This window comes from Choloepus didactylus, chromosome 9, assembly GCF_015220235.1.
Source record: "Choloepus didactylus isolate mChoDid1 chromosome 9, mChoDid1.pri, whole genome shotgun sequence".
In the NCBI taxonomy this organism is placed as follows: Eukaryota; Metazoa; Chordata; class Mammalia; order Pilosa; family Megalonychidae; genus Choloepus; species Choloepus didactylus.
The window spans coordinates 87706189-87729657 of record NC_051315.1 but is presented as its reverse complement, the minus strand read 5'-3'; the positions used below and the strand labels follow the sequence as shown (position 1 = coordinate 87729657).

At 40.6% G+C, this 23469-nt stretch overlaps 1 protein-coding gene and 1 pseudogene across 3 annotated transcripts in view; both read left to right on the top strand.

Moving 5' to 3' along the window:
* The first annotated feature begins 11022 nt into the window (after window positions 1-11022).
* Window positions 11023-23469, top strand: part of HECW2 (HECT, C2 and WW domain containing E3 ubiquitin protein ligase 2) — a 377612-nt gene continuing 365165 nt past the window's right edge. For 2 of the 3 annotated variants that reach the window (XM_037848573.1, XM_037848571.1), the window contains exon 1: window positions 11025-11250. The gene's annotated coding sequence lies outside the window, so the exon portion shown is untranslated. Of the gene's footprint in view, window positions 11251-23469 lie in introns of all 3 variants that reach the window. The other variant, XM_037848576.1, reaches the window with a different exon arrangement.
* Window positions 19673-22609, top strand: LOC119543799 (annotated as a pseudogene).

Sequence of the window (23469 nt, the reverse complement as noted above, 5' to 3'; positions counted from 1 at the left end):
TTTGAGTAATGAAAATGTTCAAAAACTGTGGTGATGAATGCACAACTATATGATGATACTATGAACAACCAATTGTACATTTTGAATGATTGTATGGTATGTGAATATATCTCAATAAAATTGCATTAAAAAAAGAAAAAAGTACAATATCCTTTGCTAATGATGCAAGTGTAAAAGTGGAATATTTTCAACATACTTCCTGGTACAGTTTCTTTCATTGGTAAGCCAACCTCTTTTCCTCATCCTGGCTTCCATTAAGGCTTAGTAAAGACACTGGGTTTGGAAAGTAGCACATGGTGTAAAGGCATCTGAAGGCCCAAAGGGCATGCTTATAGTCAGGGGAAGTCCCAGGTAGATGGGAAGGAGGAGCAAAAGGAAGGCATCTCTTCCAGTTCCAGTGGGTCGAGGAAGAAGAGGGAAAACAGAGGGGAGAGGCCCACAGTGTGACAGATGTGTTGCCCAAAATATATGCCCATTCCGGGCTTTGACTCAAAGTGGGTAGATATGTTAGGGCAGGGCTCTTGCCTTGTTTTATATTTAAGGCCCAGGAATGAGATTGTTTCTCTGGCTGCCCTGGTATCAACTTGAAAGTGGCTGCATCAAAGTAATTTCAAGGTAGGCAGAAGGAAACCCTGAATTACTTTACTGAGACTACCTCCGTTTCCTGGTTGTGAATGGGTGTCAGAACTAACCTTATGCTGCTGAGAAGAACATGGAAAGCAGCTGCAAAAAAAGTAGAGTGTCAAAGGAGCAGATATGATGAAGAGTGATGTGACCCCACAGTAGACTTAGGCCATAGAGTAGACTGCATACATGAGAGGTGACTTAAGGGGAATCTATAGTAGCAGCAGAGGCTAAAAATCAGCCAGGGAGCAGTTCTGAGCCCTGTGCAAGCTGAGATATCAGACCTTGAGTCACAGTCGCCATAGGCTTCAGCAGCCTCCACCAGCTGAATACCCAGAGATGGGACCAGGCTGCCAGACAGCCACTCCCCATCAGAGGCCAGCATGGATCCTGAGAATACCATGTGGCTCTGTGCATCTAGAACCCCAGCTGCCATGCAATCATGTCAGGCACCTGACACCTCTCTGTATACCTAGGCACTAGCTTAACAGTGGAGGCAAATTCTGAGACTGAGCCTATTTTTAACTAAAGAGATGGAGGAGTCATCTAAAGAGACTCTTTAAACTATTATGTCGTGGATTCTACCAGGTTGGCCTTTTTTCCTTAAATTTTAAAAAATACTTTTGCTATCAAGCAGGAAAGATCAAATCAGAGACAAAACAAACATAGAAGAACTTTTGTGGTGGAATCACAAACTAATCACAGGCATTCGTGTCTTTGTGTTAGTTCTTGAAATACTTAACTCTTTTTGAATGAATGAATGAAGGAAACTTGTAAAAATAATATGTAAAACTAAAAATTTGAGATGGTGGAACACTACTGTAAAAAATCTTAAATTCAGGGTAGTTGTGGAAAGGACCTCTGATACAATATGAGGAGAATTTTTCCATCTCCCGTCTCAGGGCCTTTGCATGTGCTGTTCCTTCTTGCTGGAATGTCCTCCTCCCCAAACACTGGAATGATGGCACTTTACTTCTCTCAGGTCTTTATTTAGAAGTCATCTTGTCAGGGAGATTGTCTCACTACACTGTCTAATATTCTAATCCCTTAAGACCTTCCATATCACCTTCTACTTTATTTCTTTTTCTTAGCACTTACCATTATCTGACATAATTTATATTTGACTTATTTATCTTGTGTTTTAGTCAGGATAACACTAGCAGTGCTAACAAATAACCCTCAAATATGAGTGGCGTATTGTGAGACATGTTTATTTCTTACTCCTGTCACATTCCGGTGGCAAGTGGGGCTGTTCTCCTGGGTAGCTGTTCTCCACGTGGTGCTCAGAGAGCCAGGCTTCTTCCATGTTGTTATGCTACCATCTTCAAAATACAGCCATCTTGGCTCCAGGGAAAGAGAAGAAGGTACAGGCAAAGTATATCATATACTTAACCATCTTGGCCCAGGAGAGATACACATTAGTTCTTATCACATTCTATTGCCCAGAACTAGTCACGTGGTCACCTAATCACAAGAAAGCCCAAGAAATTTATAGGGGCACATAGATATTGATGAACACTAAGAGTCTGTGTCTAATCTGCCTTCTGGTCACCAAATATCCGTTTGTTCCCTTATTTCCTATGGCAGACAATGAGTCAAGTCCCCAAAGAGTCATGCCCTTGTAAAAACTCCTTCCCTTTAGTGTGAGCAGAATCTGTGACTTGCTTCTAACCAACAGGATATGGCAAAAATTATAAGATGTCACTCCCTTCATTAGGTTATGGAATATAAGACTCTGTCTCAGCAGACTGGAAAGATAGTTTCTTCTGGCCTTGGAGAAACAAGCCACCATTAGTTCTACAAGACACAAGGAAATGAATCATGCCAACAACCCAAGTGAATTTGGAACCTGAGTGAATGGATTATTCGCCGGACAAGTCTGGAGATGAGAACATAGCCTGGTGAACAACTTGTTTGTGGCCTTGTGACACCCCGAGCAGAGCCTTCAGGTAGGCTGTGCCCAGACTTCTACTTCACAGAAACTGTGAGATAATAAATGTGTTTGTGTGTGCTTGAATGTGTTTTGTTTTAAGTCACTAAATTTGTGGTAATTTGCTATGCAGCAACAGAAAACTAATGCATTCCTGTACTAAAAAAACATTCATTCTCTCCCTAAGGAAGACAATCCAGTCATTGCTTCCGGTTAGACTTCAGCATCATTGGGTAATGTGCAGGCCTCCCCATCAAGTCTAGATCTGGTTCCTTATGGTATAGCAACCTCTGATTGAAAGGACACCGTATCTCCCTCCCTTGATGGCCAATATATAATGATGGACACTCATGATATATACTTCCATTTGGAAAGGAAATGGAGAGACACAGCAGTTTTTCTGTCTACAGCAATTCTACAATCCTATGTCCTGCAGTTTGGGAAGTTCCACAATCAAATTCTGGTTCTACCCTCAGAAAGGAGCCCCTTTATCAATTGTTCCCCACTACTCTCTGCCTTTCACTCTCTGGAAGGTCCTTCCTTCCCCGTTATCCTCCTTCGCCATGTAGGGAATGAGGAATTATAAACTAGATCTCCTTGGCGGTTATACAACTCTTAAAGCCTGCTTCCTGGACGTGCAAAAGTATTGAACGGACAGGATTTTCCAGTCTGGGCTCACGGTTTCTTGGGTAATAGAGTTCTCTCTAAAGGGCATAGTTTTTTTTGTTGTTGTTGTTGTCTGTTTTGTTTTGTTTTCATTTTGGGTTTATTTTACTCATTCTTTTTTTTTTTTACTTAAATTCAGTTTTATTGAAATATATTCACATACCATACAATCCTCCATGGTGTATAGTCAACTGTTGACAGTCATCATATAGTTATGCATTTATCAACCCAATCTATTTCTGAACATTTTCCTTACACCGGAAAGAATCAGAATAAGAATAAAAAATAAAAGTAAAAAAGAATACCCAAATCATCCCTCCCATCCCACCCTATTTTTCGTTTAGTTTTTGTTCCCATTTTTCTACTCATCCATCCATACACTAGGTAAAGGGAGTGCGATCCACAAGGTTTTCACAATCACACTGTCACCGCTTGTAATCTACATTGTTATACAATTATCTTCAGGAGTCCAGACTACTGGGTTGGAGTTTGATAGTTTCAGGTACTTACTTCTAGCTATTCCAATACATTAAAACCTAAAAGATGTTATCTATATAGTGCATAAGAATGTCCACCAGAGTGACCTCTCGACTCCATTTGAAATCTCTCAGCCACTGAAACGTTTTTTCGTTTCATTTTGCATCCCCCTTTTGGTCAAGAAGATATTCCCAATCCCACAATGCTGGGTCCAGATTCATCCCTGGGAGTCATATCCTGTGTTGCCAGGGAGATTTGCACCCCTGGGAATCAGGTCCCATGTAGGGGGGAGGGCAGTGAGTTAACCTGCAGAGGTGGCTGAGAGAGAGAGAGAGAGAGAGAGGGCCATATCTGAGCAACAAAGAGGTACTCAGGTGAAGACTCTTAGGCATAATTATATGCAAGTTGAGCCTCTCCTTTGCAGTAAGGAGCTTCATAAGGGCAAGTCCCATGATAGAGGGCTCAGCACATCAAACCACCAGTCCTCAATGTTTGTGACATCAGCATCATATTTAACTCATTCTTTAGATAAGTAATCATGGTAATTTCCCTACAATGAAATACAGTTTTGGAGTAACATATGTATAACACATTATCAGATTAGCAAATGACCTCAAGTTTATTAAAACACCGAATTATCCCATATCAAACTAGAAAAAGTGTAGTGTTTTTTTGCAATGGTTCTCAATGCTGGCTGTTCATCAGAATCATATGTGAAGCATTTTAAAAATGCAGAGGTTTTAGAATCCTCCCAATGTTCTGAATAAGGCTATCTGTGAAAAGTGTCAAGAATTAGCATTTAAAATATCCTCACAGATGATTCTTTGTTTTATTTTTAAATTCAGTTTTATTGAGATATATTCACATACCCTACAATCACCTACTATGTACAATCAGTTGTTCACAGTACCATCATAGAGTTGTGCATTCATCACCAAAATCAATTTCTGAACATTTTAATTACTCCAAAAAATAAAAAGAAAAAAGAAAAAGAAAAAAAAATACAATTAAAGAATAACACCCAAAAATCCCATCTCCCCATACCCCCTATTATTTATTTAATTTTTGTCCCCATTTTTCTACTCATCTGTCCATAAATTGGATAAAGGGAGTGTGAGCCACAAGATTTTCACAATTGCACAGTCACACTGTGTAAGCTACATAGTTACATACTTGTCTTCAAAAATCAAGGCTACTGGGTTGCTGTTCAACCAGTATTTCCTTCTAGCTATTCCAATGCACTAAAAACTAAATGTGTTATCTGTATAACACAAAAGAATAACCTCCAGAATGACCTTTCAACTCTATCTGAAATCTCTCAGCCACTGAAACTTTATTTTGTTTCATTTCTCTTCCCCCTTTTGGTCAAGAAGACTTTCTCAATCCCATGAAGCCAGGTCCAGGTTCATCCCTGGGAGTCATGTCCCATGTAGTGGGGAGGGCAGTGTGTTTACCTGCTGAGTTGGCTTGGAGAGAGAGGCCACATCTGAGCAACCTAGAAGTTCTCTGGTGGGGTGACTCTTAGGCACAATTATAAGTAGGCTTAGCCTCTCCTTCACAGTAACAATCTTCATAAGGGCAAGCCCCAAGATCGAGGACTTGGCCTTCTAAATTGGTAGTCCCCAATGCTTGTGAAAATATCAGTAATTCCTCAGGTGAGGAAGTTTAATATTTCCACATTTTCCACTAGTCCCTCAGAAGGGCTTTGCAAATACATACTTATTCTCTGCTCAAATTACTTTGGGATGTATTGGAGTTTCGCACTAACCGGTAAAACCAACTAGCTCTCACTCCCTATTCAAAGTTCCATGTATTTGTGGTGTTTGAGTAAACTGACTATACAAGTTAAATTATCTGGTGTGCTACAGAAAATATAAATTTTGCACCAAATATATCTTCCTTTCGTCTCACACAAAATTTGAAGTTTTAAAACATAGTCATTGTTGTCCTTTACTCTTTAGTCTGACTTGCCTTAGTCCTAAGCAGATCTGCTTCATTGGTATCTCTAATGGAATTCTGAACTCTTTTTCAGCTTTTTTAAACAGTTGCTGTTTGGGATAATACTGACATTCACAGCTGTCAAACTCTAGCTCTGAGTCTCAGTTGTCACACAAATACTCAAAGTTCTCGTAACAGACCTGGTTATACACAAAGAACTCAGTATCTCAGAATTTAGAGATAACCATTACAACTCAGGAACAGACGTGACTGCTGTAAGAGCTTACAATCTAGGGACCTTTACAATAAGCCTTCCCCTGATAACCTGTGCTCTAAGATTCAATTCTCAGATTTTGCACATTATATATAGTTAAGGATATAGGTTTTTGATTTATTTACTTCCAGTCAGTTGCATGTGCCAATAACTACACCAAAAGTTTTTTTCTAAACATAATTTTAAACTTCTCTCAATTTAATGGTGGTGACCCTGAGCTCTCTGACCACACCATTAATTCTGATCTTTTCCACAACTAAACTTTACTGTATCGTTGTCTCTCAAAGTCTTTTTAAATCCCATTTTTTATTGTTTGGGATCTAATAGCAGTCAGCCTTTTCACCTCTGTAAAGTCCCAAATTTCTAGACTCTATTATCTTTTATTTATTTATTTATTTATTTATTTGCATCTTTTTATTACAGAGGGTGTAGGTTTACAGGAAAATCATGCAGAAAGTACAGAGTTCCCAGATTACCCACGCCCATGGTTTTCTCTATTATTAACATTTTGCATTAATGTGGTACTTTTCTTACAACTGTTGAAACATTATATTTGTATTATTAACTATAGTCCATAGTTTACATTAGAGTTCCCTCTTTGTATCTTCCATTTATTTTTGAAAATTGTCTGCTTCATTCCTGTTCTCATCTCTTTCTTGTGATACCTTGACTAATAGATTCTAATCACTAGTCTTAGAGCTGCTTACTCAATCTGTACGAGGTGAACTATAAATTATTACAGCAACATGTTACTAATTATTTTGCCATTGCAAATAATTTTTGCTATCTTTCTAGCTTCCATTATAATTCTTCTTGCTGCCTGCTGCTGAACTCCCAAGCAAATGCCACATTTTTAAGGTTTTTATTATAGCAACACACTTCTTCAAGGAAGCAATTTCCATTGTTGTCAGTAGTATTTTTCCTAGCTGCTGTAACAAATAACCTTGAAATCTAAGGAGCTTAACACTTTATTTCTTGCTCACATCACAATCTGATATCAGTCAGACAACTCTAAGTGATGACTCAAGGATCCAGGCTTCTTTTGTCTTGGGATGACATCACTTCAACACTTTTCCTTTGTGGTCTCCAATGAAGGTGAAAAGAATGAGAGAAATCAATGGATTCTTAACCCCCTCAGCCAAAAGTGACACACATCACTTTTGTGTATATTATATTTTCCAGAAGTAGTCATGTGACTAGCCCAAATGCAAGGGAGACTGGAAAATGTAAAGGAACGCATGGATAGCTGAGCACTAACACTCTGCCACATTTTGCTTATTATTTGTCCTCTCCTTCTCTATCCCACTATAATATAAGCTTCTTGAGGGCAGGGAATTTTGTCTATTCTGTTCACTTGGTATCCCCAACACTGAGAAGACTGCCTGGCTCATAGTAGGCGGTTATTAAATATTTGCTTAAAGACTATATGAAAGGAGAGAATCCAGAGATTCTTACCATTGTTGGTAGTAGCTGAGAAACTGGTAGAAAGAATATTCATTTAGAATTTTAAAAATCACAACAAATTATACATTTTATAGAGCTGACAAATGTCAGACATTACCAAATCCGGAAAAATAACATGATTTTTTAAAAAGCTTAACTGATTCCCCTGATACGCCTGATACACCTCTAAAATACTTTTTTTCCTCCATGGTTTGGCTGCATATGGTTTTTAATTTTTATTTATTTAATTTTATTTTTAAACTTTTTATTGAAGTAACATATATACAACTCAAAATTTCCCATTTTAACCACTTTCAAGTGTACAATTCTGTGATATCAATACATTCAAAATAAATACTGTGCTACTGTTGCTACCATCCATTACCTCAACTTTTTCAGCTGCATACTCTTTGATTTCTTCTTCACATGAGGATTATTTTGTCATACTTTGTATAAATTAATAGTTGTCTTTCCACCAGCATAAACATAGTTGATTAAAATTTGTTTTTATTATTGATAGTTTAATAGAGTTATTATTATTTTTTTTAAACCAGTCTACAACTCATACAGTTTTAGGATTGTTGTTAAATTTGGGAAAATATCAAATTTCTTTCACATATAAAGAATAAGACTTGAGAGAAGTTTCTGCATTTTAGTTTCTGGATACATACATTTCTAACATTGTCCACTCCATTACCCATATACTTCTCCATTGGTCCTGAAGTGCACATTCATTTGGTGATATGACCTCTGGCCTTCCATCTTCATATTACAGCATTGTGTGGCACAGTTCACAGTACTTCTTCAAGCAGTCAGAATAGATGTCACAGTTACAAGGGGCCAAAATGATCAGGAACCACATAAACTTATCCCACTTAACCAAACTAAAGGGGTCTTCAACTCAACTTCCCCTTAGTTAGAGCCCCCAAATGCCTGCAGCTGTGCCAGTGCCTTCAGACACATTGGGAATTAACAGAGGGGAAGTTAGAGTGAAAAGAAACAGGAGTCTTTTGAGATTAAAATATCTTACTTTTGAAATTTTACAAAAACTGAACCGTGTGAACACATTTCTAGGGTACCCTCCTGTGGTGATGGAAGGGACCTGAAGTATTTTGGGTTTAGCTTTGGACACTATGCTTCAGGAGGGGTATTCACTAACTTGGGCACATTCATAGAATGGAGGTAACGAGCTTGGTGAAGGGTCAGAACACTGTCAGATGATAAGCAGGAAAGTGCTGTGGAAAGAGAAAAGACACAATTTGAGTGGTTCACAAGTTTTTCTTTGGTCTTAGTGGAAGAAGTATTTCCATTCAAGGAATCACTTTTTTTTTAAAATTCATTTTTATTGAGATATATTCACATACCATGCAGTCATACAAAACAAAGTGTACATTCAATTGTTTACAGTAGCATTACATAGTTGTGCATTCATCACCAAAATTAATTTTTGACATTTTCATTACCACACACACACAAATAATAAGAATAAAAATTAAAGTGAAAAAGAAGGGAATCACTTTCTAATGTTAGGCCAGTTCCAAAGTAGAATTGACTAGCTTGTGAAGTACTGAGCTCTCTTTATGGGAGTAGTTCAAGAAGAGATTCCGTGAGAACCAGTGAGGGATCCTGTGAAGGGGAGGCCTGCACTGGATAGTGGTGGTGATAGGGATGGGAGTGGAGCATGAAAGAATCTAACCTTCACACACTTTTGGAAGTCTAGGATTTTAGAATGACTTTGCATGTTAAGTTTATTTGACACCTTAACCTCAGTTTTAATGCTGATAAGTTTTAAAGACAGCTGGGGCTGCTTTTAAAGTGAGAGAAAAAAGTTGTTTTTAAATCTAAGGGCAGCAATAGTGATCCATTTTAGCTCTACATATTTTTATACTTTCTGTTTAAAGATAGCTTGCAACATAGTGGTTAATCAATACTGGAGGTTAAGGGTTGCAGGTGTAGGGTTGCCGGTCTAGAGAAAGAATATTATGTGAGATCTTCATTCTTCCAGTAGGAACTGGAATAAGACGCTGAGGAGGGCTGCCCATCAGTTCTGTGGAGTAGCCTAGCAATGATGCTTAGGATAGATAGACTCAGGGGAATAATGAGTCAGAGCTTCCTTGTAGTAAGTGACAGAACACAACTGAAACTGACTTGAGGAAACAAAAAGGGGAGGATTTATTGGTTCCAGGGGTGGAGTTCATTTCAGACACATTTGCCTCTATTGGCTCAAAAGACATCACCAAGACATCCTCTCGCTTTCAGCTTTCTTTTCCTTTTCCTTGATGCACTTTCCTTTCATTCTTATGCACTGGTGGTCCTTGTTACCACTCTTTCATATCCTTCCAACTTAGTTGTCCTATTTTTTAAGTGCGTCTTTTCCTGAACTGATCTGGCAAAAGCCCCAGATTGAGTTCCTGGACCAGCATGCCCATCCCTGAACCAATCACTGCGGTCTGAAATATGACGACTAGTCCAGAGGCAGGGAGGGTGTCAGTCTCTCCGAACCATAAAAACGCACTGGAGGTGAGGGGTAGATACCATGCATGGGTTGGGGGGTGTAATGGGGGGGGCAATATCCTTACATTCAAGCATTTTAATTTAATTAATTTAATCCCCTCCCCCCAAGTGTGACTCGGTGAGTAAATAAATATGCTGCAGAAGTCAAGAGAAGGCTGAAAATATTAATACAGTCATTTTTATTTTTAGTGCCCTAGTAGCCCAGAGTACTTTCAACAATCCAGTTTTAATCGTGACCACACCCCGTGTAGGTGACAAGGGTATTACCTGCTTGCCCTTGCAGTTGGGGAAACTGAGGCCTGGCACTGCCCACTCAGCTTTCGGGGGAATTTAGGACGTGTTGCCTGCCTGATCTCAGACAGTCTCCGCCATCCTCCGTGGCGCCCCTCGGAACCCCCAAATCCTCCTGCTCCGCCGCAGCCCAGGGACACGTCCTCTGCCCCGCCCCGCCTTTCCGCACCTTCCTCAGGGAGGTCTAGCTGGCCAAGGTCTGGCTGCTCTCCCGTCCTCCTCTGCACCTCCCACCCGCAGCCGCGCCACAGACACCCTCGTCCCCGACGTGCAGGAAGCCCCTAGCCAAGGGACGAAGCGGGCAGATGCCTCCGAGGCGTCTAGCGGTAGGGGCGCGGGCGCCGCCGGAGGTGAGCGAACAGGACTCTTCGCCTGCGGAGGGCCGGGGCGCTGGGGCCGGAGGAAGGTGGCGGCGGGAGGAAGGCAGGGCAAGCCGGCAGGGAGCGGCGAGAGGGGGAGATACAGGGTGGCCAGCGCGCTGCTCGCGGGCGACGCCTGGAGAGCGAGCGGGTGGCAGCCGGGCGCTGAGGGGCCGCTCAGGGCAGCGGCGCTCGGCGTAATCCTCCTCGCGGCGCCCTGACCCCCGGCTCCTTCCCGAGCGCAGGCGGGAGACATGGCTTCGCGCGTCCCCGCCGCCGCTGCTGACTCGACACAATCCGCGGGTCGCGCGTGGGGCGCGGCGTAACTCGGGGGTGGGCGGCGGCGCGGAGCCGCCTCTGGAGCTCCGAGAGTCGCTGGGAGCGGAGAAAGATGCCCGCACAAAGGACAGCCGAGAACCAGCCCGCGGCAGAGGGCGGCGGGAAGAGCCGCTGAGGGGCGCGCCGGGCGCGCTCTTGTTCCTGCGCCGCGTTCTCTGGTCGCTGCTCCGGGCCGTAAGGTTGGGAACCTCAACGCAGAATCGCTCAGCCCCGTGGCTGCGGCCGCCGCAGCCGGGAGCTGCATGCGACGGGCGGCGGCGCCCCCGGCCGCCTGCTTCCCTCGCGGTGCGCGCGGACCGGCTGGAGGGCACCCGCCCTGGGCTACTGCGGGGCCGCCTTCCCTCGGGTAGTCCCGTCCCCACGCGCAGCCCGTTGCGGCCGGCGCAGAGATCCAGGTGAGTGCGCTGCCGGCGCCAGGCTCTCACGCGGTAAGGTACCGGCCGGCGGGAGGCGGCTTTGTTTTCCTCCCTCGCGCCCGGGCAAGTCATTCATTTGACATTTCGGCTTCCGCTGCTCTGAAACGCGGAGAGGCACCGAGAGGTGTTTGATGGTTTGGTTATTCCGGGGAGCTGAGACTGTTGTGTCTATTTGAGCATCACTTGAGGGAGAGGCGGCTTCATTTCCTTTTTCGTTTCGAATGTGTTGTGAACATCCTCTGCTGGAGCTTGGGGCCTGGAGGAGACTGGGGCTGCAGATTTAGACGTTGACGTTTCCTAGGACCTGCAGCTGCAGAGGTCTGGCTCTTGTATGTCTCATCTTCTCTATTAGCAGGGCTTAGGTGTTTTTCGTCGTCGTCGTTGTTATTGTGAACATCTTTCCATGCACATTTATTTCTTTTAACACTGGAAGTCTTTGGAGTCAATGCAGAGAGCTCAGAGTTGGGGTTCAATCGATAATTGAACTTCGAGAAGAAGGAAAGCATTCTCGGTCATCATAGATAGAAGGCAGACTTCATGGGTACGATTTCTCCTTTCACTGTCCTAGCGTCAAGTGAACACTGAATTCTTATTGTACATGTATACCTTTGTGAAAGTGTGAAATTTGCCTTTTCTTAAATAGTCTTCTATAGATTGTCATTTAGAGGAAAACTATTTTAGCATGATTAGTAGAGTCCTCTAATTAGACTTGATGAAATTTCATGTATTTGCTTGTCTTACAAATATGATTTTCTTTTTACTATTTATCCTATTCCCTCAGGGACTCGTTTCTTCTGTTGCCTAGAGAGAGGGTTTTTTTTCCCCCCTCTAATTTCTGTCCTCCCAACAAATGGCTGTAAGTAGTGAGAGGTTATCTTTAAAATGACATTTGCATTCCCTACAAATCAAAAAAGACAAGTTGTTAAGCTTATATTTGGAGGCCTAATCTAGATGGGGATATTATTAATGGTGTGGAAATCTGGGGTTTGCTAATCTCTTTGGTCATCAGAAGAGTCCTGCAGGGATTGTTTACGTAGATGGGAGACAGATGGCATCCCTAGCAGACAAGAGAAGCCAGGCATGAAGGGTCATTGTATTCCTCAAAAATTATCCGCTTCGCTGTTGGGAGGAGGGGCAGGGTGGGATGGAGGGTGGGCAAGACATGATTTTGATTTCCCAAAGGAGGCATATAACCTTACCATCCAGTAGCCTAACCAGTTAATTTCTTCCTTCTTTGAACGTTTAAAAAGTCATTATTCAGCCTTTTGTTTTGGTGATAAGTTTGGCACACTTTGGCCTCATTTGTGGTTACGTGAGGTAATTTAAACAAGCATATTGACATAAATGATTTTTTAAGTCCTTGAACTTAAAATTATTGAACAACTTAAGAGGGAAAGGAAATAACCAGTCATAACTTCTTAGCTGTTGTATAGAAGTGGGCCTAGCTGAAAGGACTTTAGTTGGATCTTGTATGTAAGGGAGTTTCTCTTCCATCTCCTTGACAGGTGGTTCTATACCTCTCTGCATTTCCCCCAGACTCTCAGCTATGGGCAGTAGTCTACTTTTACAATGACTTAACAGCCGAAGGCGTTCTCTTTACCATTTTGTCACCATCAAAGCTTTGGCAATGAGTTTTTATGAATGACTGTGGAGTCTGTGAAGAAATCATGTAATTTTGAACATTTGAGATAAGCCAACTGGAGTTTTCCCTCTTTTTTCACCATTGTAGATTATTTATGTGCTGTAGATTGCAACTAGATTACAAAATTGGTCTTCCCTTTGTACAGTGTTCTTTTTCTGAAAACACTTTATGAATCTGAAGGAAAATATTCCAGTAAATTAACACTCACCAGACACAGCACTAAATTTAATGGAGAACGAGAGCAATGTTTGACCCCTCTGAACAGGAGGCATAAAAGTAAGCATTGGTTCTGTTTAACTTAGGCAATATAATCTTGATAGAAAAACACATTCTCTTATTCTTCTCAAAAGTATCAGCAATGATCTCAGCAAAAAAAGAAGCTAAAGTTGTTATCTGTACTTGAGGACACATAATATGGCATTTTTTTCTGGATGGATGTGCTTTGCAGGAGAGATGGCTTTGGAGCTTTTGTCTGGTTTCAGTGTGTGCTCTGGTGTCAACGAAAGGATCTAACATTCAGAATACTTGTCAAAATGCTTGAGTATCTGTATACTCTCTCACCAGGTTGCTGTCTCTGTTGTGAAGTGTGACTTTAAGAGATACCAGAGTTCTTGCCTGGGGCTTGCTGTGGGCCTGGCCTGAATCTACTTTCTACTGCTTTGCTGCTTACTTCTCTGGGGAAAAAAATGGAACCAGTTCTGCATGACATGTTGGATAGGGAATGGCAGTGTTGAGTGAGAACCTTTCCAGCTTTGTTGTCAAAATCCAGGTCTGGTAGTGAAAGAGAGAGGACTGTATTTGAAGTTTGGTTGACCTAACAGAGGCAGCAGCCAGAGGTTTTTTGTTAGACACTGGGTACCTCTTAAATTAGGATGTGAGTGAGGGATTAGATGGATGACCAGACCTACTGGTTTGTCTGTGAGAGGCCCAGTTTATTTCTGTTGAGGTATCTTAATGTTCAAAAGTGTCCCCTTTCACCTTTAAATGTGCCCTTGTTTGGGTGATAAATTATATAGTCACCCTGAGTATTAAGGAATTTTGACCATTTTCTTCTTCTGGACTCAGATTTTGAGTCTTCCTTTATTTCAGTTTTTTATTATTAAACACAAAGATAAAAAAGGTCAGAAAAATTTAAGCTGGAAAAACACTGAAAAAAGAACTAGTAAGGAAGATAGAAGAATGAGGTAATTGATTGCTTGTTGTCTATTTACATATATAGGAAATAAAATAGTTTTATCCTTAAACCATTAAGTGCCTATTATGGCTTTAAGTCTATGTTATTACTGTCTTTAAGCCAGTAAGATTTAGCACTTGCCCATTTACCTAGGGTTGACACAAATTGAGACAACCGTGATTTGGGAGAGTAGCTTCAATGAAACCTGTTTTCAGACGTCTTGGTACATGGCTTTTGTGGATATGAATGCAGATTTCATGATCTAGTATTTGGTGTAATTCTTGGATATTTACTGATAGTCCAGAAACTAGTGTTGTTGTGAAGACTCCATATTTTTCTAGTTTTCAAGTTCTGTGGGTCATGAAGATAATAGGAGGACCTTTGTTTTCTGTAGTCTCTTCTGACCCCAGTCCTGGAGTTAAGTCTCAGCTTTTCATGCAGAGGGTTTGTAGAGAAGGCGAACTTGGTGTGTTTGTTCACCATGTGAAAGTTCTCACAGGGCTTTGAGATTGTGTAGGTGGCTGTTAGCCTTTGGTTACTGTACCAGTGCTGTTTAGATGAAACTTGTGGCGTCTACTTCTGCAAGAATTGTTATATTCCTTTGCTGAAGCCTCATCTGCTGTAATAGTGCACCTGCTGTGCTGGCCAGGAGAGGTTACAATTAGTTATGGTTATCACCTTTTCTGTACCCACTCTGCTAAAGTCTTCAAAGCTTGGTCAGCATGCCCAAATAAGAAGAAACTTGTGTATCTCCTTTATAAGTAGGATGACCATTCATCATTCATTCATTGAATATTTGTTGAGCACCTTCCATGGGTCAGTCTCTGATCTGAGTTCTGGGGATATACTAGTGAACAAAACAAAGGTTTTCTTTCTTTGGGGGACTGGGGAATGGAATACAGATAATAAAATAAAGAAATCAGTAAATTATACAGCATGGTAGAAGGAGGTGTTTTGGAAGAGAGAGTAGAAGAGGATAAGTGTGGTTAGAGTAGGCCTTATGGAGAAAAAGACTTTAAACAAAGATGTGAAGGAGGTGAGAGAAGTTACTTATGCAGATATCTCGGGAGAGTGTGCCCGGCAGAGGGAGCAGCCAGTGCAAAGGCCCAAAGGCGGGAATGTGTTTGGGCCTGTTCAGAGATTTTCAAGAAAATGTGATGGAGTGGAATGACCAGAGGCGAGTAGAAGGGGAGATCAAGAGGTGGTGTGGATGGCACAACACATAGGGCCTTAAGATATGAGAGTAATTCCATTCATCAGAAATTCCATTGTGTCCTTAAAACTCAGTGTAGTATTTAAAATTGTGTTTGTGCCACAAGGATTTCACTGGCCAGTGCATGTGGCTCTACAGTTTGCTAATGGTGTGCTTTGTTAATATAATTCTCATGTCATTTGCATATTGTTTATTTGGTAAAATAGCATTTTTTTGTTGTTACTGTCCTTAAGTTGTATCCCTATTTCACGAAAGTAGATCAGTGTCTCAAAATGGTTCACTGAAGTGTAGAAATAGTGGTGGAAATAGTACTGTAAATGTTATGGTTTAGAATATCTTAAATATACATAGAGAATTGGGTCCCACTGAAAATATAAAATGTGGCTCTGTTTGTGTACAGACAAAGGGATTAATAAGAGTGATGATTTCAAAACAGTAACTTAAATTGAGAAGTACGATTGGAAGTATGACAATGACTATCACAAAACTTATTTTTATTGACCTTGCCATCCATTTACTCCTAATTGCTAGTCATTGCCTATTATGAAACTTTGTCCAATAGTGGCACAGAGCCATTAATGTTTTTGTGTCATTTTTAAACAAAGCACAGTGGCTTCTCTGTTATACTATTGAAGTTTTCCAGGGCAAGCGCACAAGAATGCTTTCCTTTAGAAAATTAATGCATTATATTGCTAAAGGTAGATGAAAGACCAGAACTCTAGTAGCATCATTAAAAGATCCTTGTAGCAAAACTAAGTATGAGTCATATTTTTGAAGAGACACTTGGAAAACCAGCTGGAAAGTTAAGGGCAAACGTTATCCTTAGAGAGAAACGAGAAATTAGTGACAAAATTCCTTTGTCAAATGACACTATTGGCTGTTACATAATATCAGTGGAGTAGGGTGTGAAAGAGCGATTACTATCAAGCACAGGCTAGCAGATATTTCACTTTATGGTCGGATGAAACCACCGATGTCATGCAGAGAATGAATCAGCTTTTGGCATATGTTCAGGGTGGAGCACTTGGTGATGCTTTGTTCATTTATCAGTGAAAACTCTTGTTACAAGGGGAAACTTTTCTTTTGGTTAACTGGAAAAGTTGCTGAGGGTTCAGGACTAACAGAGCACAGGCTTCAGGTACAGCTAAGAAGGTGGTGATATCAGGCTTTGTGAAGAAAAGAGGTTGCACCTAGAGGCAAATGCACATGCTAGCCAATTCACAGAGAGGATGCATGTGCTTTTCATCCTGAGGAGATGCTAAAGGAAATAGTGAAAACTGTGATTACAACCACATGTATGCTGTGTAAAGTGAGCGTGACTGCTTCTCCATGCTGAAGTATCCTGGCTCTGGGGGAGAAGTGTTCATATAATTTTTTTCCTATGAAGTAAGATTAAAAATGTTCATGACACTGATTAGAAACTATTTGTTATGTCAAGTGGTGCATCTTAGTAATGTACTCAGCCCACAGGGGACCATAGCAAGGAGAGGGACAGAAGGAAGGATTGTTAACGAATAAAACAATCTACCCCAATCTTATACTCTGGAATTTTCTTATTAGAGAGACGTGAAAGTCCACATAGACCATAAAGGGTTAACTGATCCAGTGACTTTTGATGGGGAGAGGGTACAAGTGTACACTGGGCATTTGAGCACTTGCAGAGAACCACTGTGGGAGGAATGCAGGCTTTTAGGGTTCTGTGTTAGGATGCTGGGTAGCAGGGCGTACAGGGAGAAGGAAGTGGAGAAGTCAGAAAACCGGACATGATAATTTTTATGCTTTTGCCTTGGGTTTGGCTTTGTTTCAGACAAATGGATCTGATAGTCAAAGGTTCCAGGCATGATCTCTCTCTCCCTTAGAAAAATGAAATGATCTCTAGTGGTCTTAGAGTAGTATTAGATTCTCTCTGCACAGGCCTCCCTCTTCCCTCCTTTCCTTCTCTCTTTCATTTTTCAAATCATTGGGTTGTCATCTTCAAATTAGAAGTGACTTTGAGGGTTCACTTCCTATATTTCCATGTCTTTAGTAGGTGTATGTACTTATGTCCTCTAAGGAAGATAAATTCTATACCTTGCTCAGCTAACTTGCTCTGACGTGTAATATCCAGTTATAGCACACATTTAAATTAAAATACTCATTCTCAATAAAGACCCATTTCCTCTTTTATTGGACTTTAATAAAGATGGAGACTAGCTGGTCATTGTCTTTTGTGTAATAACTCATACTGATGGCCATTATTTAATTCTAAGACAGAAATCATTCATGCATAATTCATTGAACAAACATGTATTGAGAGCCTTATATATGCCAACCTGCACGCTAAGTGCTGTGGGTATAAAACAGGTTTATAATGAGACGTGGCCCTTGTGATGGTTAGGGTGATGCATCCTGTCGACTCTGTTTCCCCGGAGAACCCTAACTACCATAGTTCTGCACTGGTAAAACAAAGAATCTAGTCAGAGGAAAAGGCCACAAAGATGCGAATTAATTAATGCAAAGGAAATGTGACAAAAATATTAACATTTGTTAAATCTGGATGGGGGTATATGGGCTACTCTTGCTTTAACTTTTAAATTTTTCTGTATGTTTGAAATAGTTCATAGGTAAAAATGAAAAAAACATCATTTCAAAGTGTGATAAGTACTTTGTAGAGGGGGCTTTGATAGAAAATGGAGGATAGGTAGAGTGTTCAGGGAAGACCTGAAGTGTAATTCATCACTTTCATTTAAAAGAGGAATGAGGATAATTTGTATAGAATTCAGGAAAGAGTTGCAAAGATGATTGATGACAGAGTTGAAAATAAGACCTATAAGAATATTCTCAAAAAACTGGGGATGCTGAGCAACAGCAGGATGATTAACCTGATGCAGCAATTTAGGTGATCTTATTCTTAAATGTATAGGAACTTTTCCACATCCACATTCTCTTTGCTTGTCTCCCATGGTCAACAACTGGTGAGACAAATGATTTAGGTTAGAAGTATATGTTAAAGGAAAATTGAATTCTTTGCTCTGTAGTTGAGGAAAAGTGAAAAAGGATCTGATATAAAACTAGTTCCGCCTGCTTTCAAAGAAATATCTCTTCAATATTCTTAACAGGTGGTCCTCAGGTTCTTAGGAGATACTGTCCATGCATCCTCCATTTAGAATGGGTCATGTCTCCATGGAAACAACCTAATCAAAAGATACCACCCACAATAAGTCTGCATCCACAAGATTAGATTAAAAGAACATGGCTTTTGTGGGGGACATAATAGATTCAAACCAGCACACCTACCAATTCTACTTACTTTTCCAGTCCCCTTCTCTCAATTGCCCTTCTACATAAAATTTGAAAACAGGTTTTCATCATTTTTTTCTAAAGAATATGATATTTCTTTAAGTAAATGTAGCTGCCTTAGGCTATGATTGACAGTAAGGGTGAGTATCCTGATCTTCGGGGAAGGGCTGGAGGGGAGTGTGTTTAGTTTGACATCATCCCCCATGATGCTGATATGCCACGCCTTTGGGAATCACTCTTTTATAGCAATTACCATCATAATCATCTGCTGTATTAGGTGGTATTCCAGTTATTTTGTTTCCCATTAGTGTTCTTGACAACCAGATTTTAAATATTCTGAATATATGGAAACTTGACCGACACCTCTGATTAATGCCTAGTATTGATCACATAGTGAACGTAAAATAACCAATGCCTAATGGATGAAGGAACCATCTGTTTCTTCCTCATGGACACTTTTGAAAGGCTGTATTTATATAAATCAATATTTAGCTGGCACAGGATGCTAAAAGATCCACATTTTTCTAGTTTTAACATGGCAGTCTTGGAGGTGTAGTTCATTCAGATAATTCTCATCTTTGAACCCTCCTCTTTCTTTGTAAATCTTCTAGCCCCTTGCCAAAGTATAGTCCACAGTCTAGCAGCATCAGCATCACCTGGAAGCTTGTTAGAAATGTAAAATCTCAGTCTCTCTGCTAGACCTGAATCAGAATCTGCATTTTAACAAGATCTCCTAATGTGTTGTGTGCACAGTCAAGTTTGAGAAGGATTGTTCTGATTCATGAGAACCCACTAATTTTGGAGGAGCATTTATTTATCTTCAAAGAGAAGTAGAAAGGAAGATTTTATTGGTCTATGGGTGAGATCCTCAGTGTTTTCTGCTGTGTCACCTGGAACTACACTGCTGCATGTGGGAGCTTGCCAGGCCAGAAGGTGCCTCTGCAAAAGTGTTTTGGAATAATTCAGTTAAATAGGTGATACTTAGATGTTGGTCATGATAGTGATTACAGGAACTGAAGCAATTGTTATAGTAAGAAACTAGGAGAGGCTGACAAAAATAGAGAAACATGGCCATGCAGTCTAAAACCAAGGGATGAGGGAAGAGGTCTTCCATCCGTTTATGATTAGAAAAACTTCAGACTCCCTGGACTTGAACTGCTCCCCAACTCCAATGACTCCAGGGACCAGCAGGTAAAAAGTGAAACCAGCTTGGTGGGCTGTGCATGGAAACCTTGTGGCATGGTGAGGATCATGGTGCACTGGAGAGGCACACTTCCAGGGGAAAGGAGGTATTGCTACTAAACTTACCTGATAGTTGCTGTGTGGGAATTTGGGTCTAGCTGGCCAAATATTCAGATTTTCAAATGAAGCTGAAAATGTAAGTTTGTATATAAAATCTCTTTTATTTTGTTGACGAGTAATGAAAGTGTTTGTAAAACAGCTCAGGCCAAATAAAATGTGTGTGCTGCTTGCATCTGTTTTGCGACCTTTGTCCAGACCCACAGAACCTATGAGATGGCGTCAATACTTGCCGCCTTCAGTGCATGGCACCAAACACAGGCAGAGGGGGCTTTGGTCCTGGTAGGGACCATTATGAATCTTTGCTAAGTAAAAGAGACAGAGACCTAAAAGAAGGGAGCTGCATTTGTTTTGATGACTTGATTTAAAATACATGAGATCCGAAGAACTTAGTAACCTAATGTTTGAATGAAAGAGGTAGGTGCCTAAAGGAATAAAACTAGGTCCTGTAAAATCTGACAGGGTAGTAAGCATGAGGTTGGGGGACAGTGAGGGACTGGAGACAAGAAAAGTGGTTGGCATCCTCAGGCTAGGATGGCATGCTGCAATAGTCAGGGGATGGAAGTGGGACCACAGCTTGGACTATCTCCTGCTTGGAGCTAGACATTGAATTAATTTATCTCCAATATCTGGGTGTTGAATTTCAATGGCTGCTAATATTTAAAGTTTGCTGGAATTGGGTTTTCAATTAACGTTTGTCCTGGTAAAATTAGCATTTTACATTTTGAGAGTGAAAACTAGGAGAAGGAATCAAAATTCTGTCCAAAGATTTGCTATTTCTTGTATTTCTTGTTAAAGATGAAATTCCTCAAGGGTAGGTATGTTGCGTTATTCACCTATCTTTGCATCGCCCGCATCTAGCAAAGTCAAGGCCAGTGAATGTTTGAGGACCTAAATTGATTATAAGACAAAATTTATTTTCTATCTTGGGAAGTCCTTCTGCAGGTATTCATTTTTCTCACTGATTGTAACAGTTTTATTGAGATAAAATTAACCTATCATAAAATTCACCCTTTAAAATTGTACAATTCATTTTCTTCAAGAAAACACCAAATGGTGATGAAATGGGAGGCCACTGTGTCTTCCATGGAGGCTTCAGCAGCTGGGTTCCTGGCTGAGGTCACAGCCATGGTAGGGACACAGGCCAAGGCTGCAGAGCTTGTGGAAGCAAGGTTGAGGACAAGGAATGGCTCCCTGTCACCAAAGTGGGCTGCCTGGTAAAGGACATGAAGATCAGGGCCCTGGAGGAGATCTGTCTTTTCTTTCTGCCCATCAAGGAGTCTGAGATCATTGACTTTTTCCTGGGGACATCCCTCAAGGAAGAGGTTTTGAAAATTATGCCCGTGTGAAAGTAAATCCGTGCTGGCCAACAGACCAAGTTCAAGGTCATGGCCATCTATCTGAGGGTTAAGTGCTCCAAGGAGGTAGCCACCACCATCTGTGGGGCCATCATTCTGGCCAGGTAGGTTCTCCATCATCCCCGTGCATCAATGTCAGCAGGCCCCACACTGTGCCTTGCAAGGTGATGGGACGCTGCAGTTCTACGTTGGTGCACCTCTTCCCCACCCCCAGAGGCACTGAGCGTCTCGGCCCCTGGGCCCAAGAAGCTGCTGCTGGTGGCTGGTATTGACAGCTGCTGCACCTCAGCCAGGGGCTTCACAGCCTCTCTGGGCAGCTTTGCCAAGGCCACCTTTGATGCCATCTCCAAGACCTACCTCTGAAAAGAGGCAGAGTTCACCAAGTGTCCCTATCAGGAATTTATCGACCATTTTGTAAAGACCAACCCCAGAGTCTGTGTGCAGAGGACCCAGACACCCCATGGTCATCATGTAGGGTTTTTGTATAAGAAAAATAAAGTGAATTATTTAAGCTTGTTAAAAAAAAAAGTGTACAATTCGGTGGTTTTTATTATATTCACAAAATTGTGCAACCATCACCGCCAATTCCAGTACCTTCTTATTACCCCCCAAAGAAACCCTGTATCCTTTAACTGTCACTCCCCATTTTCCCTCCCTTCAGCCCCTAGAAACTGTTAATTTACTTTCTATCTCTGTGGATTCGCCTATTTTGGATGTTTCATATAGATGGAATCATACAGTATGTAGTGTTTTGTCATTGGCTTCTTTCAGTTAGCATAATGTTTTCAAGGTTTATCCATGTTGTAGCATGTATCAGTACTTCATTTCTTTTCATGGCCAAATAACATTCCATTGTATGGATATACCACATTTAGTTTATTCATTAATTGATGGATATTTTGAAATATTCCCACTCTTTTTTGGATGTTGTGATATCCAAATTGGATATCCAATTGGATAATACTGCTGTGAACATTTGTGTACAAGTTTTTGCATGGACATATGTTTTCAATTCTCTTGAGCATATACCTAGTAGAATTGATGGGTCACATGATAACTATATGTTTTTTGTTTTGAGGAACTCTCAGACTGTTTTCCACAGTGGCCATACCATTTTACATTCCCACCATGAGTGACTTTTCCACATTCTTGCCAAACTTGTTATTGTTTATTTTTATTTTTTTTATTTTAGCCATCCTAGTGGGTGTGATGTTGTATTTCATTGTAGCTTAGATTTGCATTTCCCTAATGACTGATAATGTTGAGCATCTTTCTTTTCACATGCTTGTTGGCCATTTGTATATCTTTGGAGAAATGTTTATTCACATCCTTTGCTGATTTTTAAATAATGTTACTTGTCTTTTTAGTGTTGAATTGTGGATATTCTGGATACTAGACCCTTATGAGATACTTGATTTGTGAATATTTTCTCCCATTCTATGGATTGTTTTTTCATTTTTCATTGTAGTATTCTTTGAAGCACAGAAGTTTTAAATTTTGATGAAGTTTGAGTTATCTGTTTTTTCTTTGGTTGCTTGTGGTTTTTAGTACCATATCAATCCTTGTTGATCTGTCTAGTTAGAAAATGGGGTATTGAATTATCTAGCTATTATTGTTGATTTTCTGTTTCTCCCTTCAGTTTTGTCACTTTTGCTCATGTATTTTGTGGTCCTGTTGATAGTGCATATATGTTTATAATCATTATGTCTTGCTTTTGAATTGACTCTTTTAGCATTATAAAACATTATAAAATATCCTTCTTTGTTTCTAATAACAATTTTTGTCTTGAAGTCTATTTTGTGTGATATTAGTATAGCCACTCCAGATGTTTTTTGGTTACTGTTGCATGGCATATCTTTTTCTATTTTTTTTTACTTTCAACCTACTTGTATCTTTGAATCTAAACTGTGTCTCATGTAGACCATGTACATCTGGGGAGCAAATTCAGATACCTTACCTGCACTGTGCAGGCAGGTAACATAAATCCATGAAGCACACTGGCTGAAGACTCTGGCAAGCTGGACCTCACATGTATCCTCTAAAAAGACAACTACCAGCTTCCACCAGATTATTGGTCCAAAATGCTAAATTCATCAGTTATCAAGAAAAATCAGGAATCAGAATTTTTATGTGAAATCTTCTTATTTTAAAACAGTGGAAAAATAATTTTAAAATATTGAATTGTGCTGCCTCAACCAAATACGATTGCAAGTAGATTTTTAACTGTGATTGA